The following is a 5,556-nucleotide window of genomic DNA, read 5'->3' on the forward strand; positions in this document are numbered from 1 at the left end:
CAAGGATGTAGAAACAACTGGGACTCCTACATTTCTGTCGAGAATGTAAAATGGTACAGTTACTTTGGAAAGATGGAGTTTTTAAGAAAGTTTAAAACTATTTCTATGCTACAACCCGAATTACTACTGGTGGGGAAGGAGGAGTGGGAATTTCCAAGAGAAAATCTCCACAAGTGTTCATAGGGAAAGTCAGTTGTAAGTTCATGCAATGAAATAACATAGTAAAAAAGCAAAATAGGAATTATTGATACATGCAATAATGCAAATGAGTATTAAAGACATTAGATGAAAGAAGTCTGGCACAGAATAGTATACACTGTATTCCATTTAAATGAAGGTCAAGAAAGGGCAAATGTAGCCAGCTTGATAGAAGTCAAATAGTGTACCTAATGTTGGAGAGGAGGAGTTGACTAGCAAGGGGCCTAGTGAAAGTTTCTGGAGTAATGGGAAAGTTCAACATGTTGATCTGGGTAGGGGTAAGCAGGTGTGTACATAATGTGAAGATACATTATCTGTAGATACAAGATTTCACTTTAAGCCTGTGTTTTAAAAATCTAATGCAAAGTAAAAACACTACGTAATGAAACCCATGAAGGCTTGAGGTACTGGAATTATCAAAGTATAGTTCATAAAACAGTCATGCTTAGTATGTTTCAAGAAATAAAATGGAGGTTTTAAAAGTAAGTATCCGATTTTGGTATCAAGTAAGCAGGACCACTGAGCTACTCACCTCAATGAAAACTGGATCTCAGAACGCGCTTTTTGAGGCATAGCTCACAAAAAGTTGAAGGGTTCCCCAAGGACTTCTCCCTTTCCCTCCCCCATGCCAACCCCAAAGCTAAACAATTAGAACTGAATCTGGATTAATCAGGGTGGGGACCGGTGGTGGGGCTTATATCTCCAAGAGCAATAATATCTGGGGTCCAAGCCTGAAGAGCAGGGGTGTCAGCAGACTGAGGTGCTCCCAGGATCGGTGAGGAGTACTCCCCTGGATACCAGTAGAAGCAGAATCAAATCTGGTGGGGGAAAACTCCAAGTTGGGCCTACAGACTCCTAGCATTGCTTAATGATTACCAAACACAAGACCTGGCACTGTGAGTGATTACAGAAACATGGGAACAACAGATTTACACCATCAGGGACTTCCGAGAGAAAATGCAGAGTAGCTAGCTAGTAGTTTTAATTACAAGGATGAGCATACAATATGAAACATTTTAATAGTTAACCATAAAAATGAAAACTGTTGGGGCACCTGGATGGCTCAGTGGTTAAGCGCCTGCCTTCAGCTCAGGTCATGATCCCAGGGTCCTGGGATTGAGCCCCACTTTGGGCTCCCTTCTCCGCGGAGAAAGCCTGCTGCTCCCACTCCCATGCCCCCTGCTTGTGTTCCCTCTCTCTCTGGGTCTTTGTCAAATAAATAAAATCTTTAAAAAAACACAAAAAACAAAACTGTAGAGCAGTAGCCACAGCTTTGGAAACATGGTGGAGCAAGAGCAAAGAAAAAAGATCCCATTGGTTCCAGAAAATCTGAAAAAGAAGGCTTATCAGGCCCTTAAAGCCACTGAAGCAAAGCAGGCACTTTTGGAGAAGAAAGAGCAGAAGATACGAAAAGAGCTCAAGTTTAAGTGACTGGAATGGTTCTTACTTGATTCCTGGCAGCAGCAACGCGACAGGGTGCACCTCAGACGACTAGAAGGGAGACCTCATGGCTTGGAAGTGCCAGATAAACATGCCTTGACCTTTGTTGTATGCATCGAAAGGATTAATGGGGTGAGTTCACTGATGCGGAGGACCATTGCAAGGCTTCGCCTGAAGAAGATTTTTAGTGGTATCTTTTTCAGAGTGACCCCCCAGACCATAAAAACACTGCATATAGTGGAACCTTATGTGACCTGGGGACTTCCAAATCTGAAGTCTGTCCGGGAACTCATCTTGAAACGTGGCCGGGACAAGGTCAAGAATAAAACCATCCCTCTGACAGACAACACAGTGATTGAGGAGCACCTGGGGAAGTATGGTGTTATTTGCTTGGAAGACCTCATTCATGAAATTGCCTTTCCGGGGAAAAATTTCCAGGAATCTCTGCGTTCTTACATCCTTTCCATCTCTCAGTGGCCTGTCGTGCTACCAAGAATAGAGTGGACTACATCAAGGAAGTAGGCTTACCGGGCTATCGAGGTGACGCATCAATCAGCTCATTCTGCAGCTGAATTAAACCCAGAATATCTGTAAGCTCAGTGCATTGGTGGCATGTGTTTTGTCTTTTGGAATTGTTTCCAGTATCTTCAAAGAAGATTATTTTCTGTTATATCTTCAGAAACTAGAGGGCGGGTCAAGGAAAAGATGATGATGCTCCTGGCAGGCACTTGTCCTTACAGCCCAGTTCAGGGGAAAGTTCCAGTGTGTTTTCCACGTTGGCTGCCACCACCACCTCTGAAGTCAGCAGAGGACTCTTGCCGTGGAAGAGGGAGTCCTGCTGTGTCACATCTTCTATCCTGGAGTTTAATGTTGGTGAACGAATACCCAAGCATGAATACAAGACAGCAGTGGACCAAGCTCAGGGACATACTTGAACCTGGGGGTTCCTGGGGCCCTGTTTTGGAAGGAATTTGAAATACAGTTACAAAGAAGAACACAAAAACAGTGCTCAGTTGTCCAAAAAAAAAAAAAAAAAAGGCACTGAAATCAAGAATTCAATGGGTAAATAAAAAATAGACTAGATGTGGGGCACCTGGGTGGCTCAGTCAGTTAAGCGTCTGCCTTCGGCTCAGGTCATGATCCCAGGGTCCTGGGATCAAGCCCCACATCGGGCTCCCTACTTAGTGGGAACCCTGCTTCTCCATCTCCCACTCCCCCTGCTGTGTTCCCTCTCTCTGTCAAATAAAATTAAAAAAAAAAAAAAGACTAGATGTAACTGAAGTGATTTAAACTTGAACATCTATCAAATTATCTACAGGACAGGAAAGGTAAAGAAATGGACTATGCAAGATCAGTTGAGAGATAATGGATGGAATGAGAATGTCTAATATATTTCATTATATTTAGTAAGGAGCAGAATAGAGAAGAGGCAACATTTTAAAAGGTAATTGGAAAATTCCCAGAGTTGATAAACATGAATCCATAACTCCACAAAACACAATGTATCCTTTAAAAAAAAAAAGATTTTATTTATTTATTTGACAGCACAAGTAGGCAGAGCGGCAGGGAGAGGGAGAAGCAGCCCCCCCCCCACCAACTGAGCAGGGAGCCCAATGTGGGACTCAATCCCAGGACCCTGGGATCGTGACCTGAGCCGAAGGCAGATGCTTAACTGAGCCACCCAGGTGCCCAATCACAATGTATCCTAATTTGGATTAAGACATCCCTATAAATGTAGTGATATGAAGAACATCAAAGCAAAGTGAAAATTTTGATTTCTGCTATCTACAATGGGTTGGGTTTTAGGGTTAGTGCTCCTAATGAGTGCAATTAAAATGCTAGGTAAAATATTCTAAAAATCTTAACATCCGAGCGTGAACATAATGAGGAATGAGCAAACCAAATTCCAAGACATGGTAAGAGCCTAAAAGTTAAGAGAGCACTCCAAGCCACCTAGGACCTAGAAGCAAGTGAGGCAGAAGTAGATGACCAGGTCCCATTTAAGTTGAGGAGTCTGATAGACCCTTCCCATTAAGTTGGGGTCCCAGTAGTAAATTTGGATTCTTTCTTCCATCTCCCTGGTGCTGAGCAGAACACAGAAGTATAACAGCAGCCTGACCCTGGGACCCTGTATTGACCCCTGAGCAGAATTAAAGCCCAACTTTGCATTGCTAGAGTGGGGAGGGGGCCCCAAGATCACGAATTAAAGTGGTTCCAGACACATAGGATCCCAAATGCACGGTAGAAGCAAAGACCATTCTTTTCTGGAAAAAGCAGTCCTCATCTACAGTCACAGTGCGAACACATGAATAATTTCAAGGACTGTGAACAGCACACGGTCGATAATAAGCACACAAGGAAGACGCACCACTAGTGACAACCCTTAAAAACAAAAGCAGCCCACTCCCAAAAAGAAAAGCGATTCTGGAGTTACCAAATATAAATTAAAATGCAAATGAGTACAGTTTTAAAAATATAAGATAGGCTTGAAAATAGAGTGGGACACTAAAAAATGGTTGAGCAGATTTGAAAACCAAATATAACTTCTAGAAGTGAAAGCTGAAGTTTAAAGCACAGTTGGACAGAGCTGGGCAACGCGGGGTCACGGGAAGCTGGAGTACCATGCTGCCAGGAGGAACAGGAAGACACGGAGGAGACGGTGAGGTGCAGACGGGACACCCCAGAGGCTCAGTGCCCGGCAACTGCTGTCCCAGCGAAGCAGAAAGAGTGGATCAAAGAGGTCATCTCAAGGGATTGAGACCGGGGAATTTCTAAAACTGATGAGGAACTGATTCCTTGGATTGACAATCCCAAACAGAATACATAAAAAGGAACTCCTATCTACACACAGTATCATGAAACTAGATAACCAAAGGCAGAGAAGATTTGGGGATAAAAACACCCAGACTTTTACCTCTGACAGAGCATTCAAAGCAAGGTCAGCCAGTCTGACAACTAAATTAGCATGCAGGACAGAAGATAGGGGAACAGTTCCTTCTGATGTGCTGCCAAACCCGACCGACTTTTACGCCCAGTAAAAATCCTGCCGGCAGGAGAAGGGAATTCAGAAATTTCAGAAAAATTAAAACAGGTAGTGTGCTATCAGCAGGTCATCAAAGGAAATCCCCAAAGGTGTACATCAGGCAGAAGGAATTCGTGGTATCAGATGGAACCCCGATGCAAGAAAAATGCTAAACAAAAAAAGCCATAATTCGGTGGGCAAATGGAAAAGGTGGTTAACTGTATAAGCGAGTAATAATAATGGGGTTTTTAAAAAAACAAAACAGGACAAAAATATAGCACATTACAATTTTATGAAAGGAGGGAAGGAGATAAGTGGAGTTGAAGTGTTCTATAAACTTTATACTATCCAGGTAGAAGACGAAGATTTTGATTCATTTTATTTTTTTTAAGATTTTTTATTTATTTGAGATATAGAGAGAGTGCGAGAGAGTGAGCAGGAGCAGGGGGAGGGAGAGGGGCAGGCAGAGGGAGAGAGAGAGAAGCAGACTCCCCGCTGAGCCCGATGTGGGGCTCGATGTTGGGCTGGATGGGCTCGATCCCAGGACCCTGGGATCACGACCTGAGCCGAAGGCAGACGCTTAACCGACTGAGCCACCCAGGTGCCCCGATTTTGATTCATTTTAAATGTTAAGTATGTATTGTAAAATGGTGGATAACCAATGAAAGAACAGAAATAGTACCACTTCCATACAAGTAGAAGGGGAAAACGTGAAATTATTCTTTTCAAAAATCAGTTAAAAAGGAATGCCAGAAAGGAGAGACAAAGAGCATGAAATTAAATTTAAGTAAACTCTATGCCCAAAGTGGGGTTCAAATTCTTGATGCCAAGATCAAGAGTCACATCCTGATTCAGCCAGACACCCCAGAAATAAGATGGTTTTAAATCCAAGTATC

At 43.0% G+C, this 5,556-nt stretch overlaps 1 pseudogene; it reads left to right on the forward strand.

The window, feature by feature from the left end:
- The first annotated feature begins 1,479 nt into the window (after nt 1-1,479).
- Nucleotides 1,480-2,215, forward strand: LOC113916191 (annotated as a pseudogene).
- The last annotated feature ends 3,341 nt before the right edge of the window (nt 2,216-5,556 follow it).

This window comes from Zalophus californianus, chromosome 1, assembly GCF_009762305.2.
Source record: "Zalophus californianus isolate mZalCal1 chromosome 1, mZalCal1.pri.v2, whole genome shotgun sequence".
In the NCBI taxonomy this organism is placed as follows: domain Eukaryota; kingdom Metazoa; phylum Chordata; class Mammalia; order Carnivora; family Otariidae; genus Zalophus; species Zalophus californianus.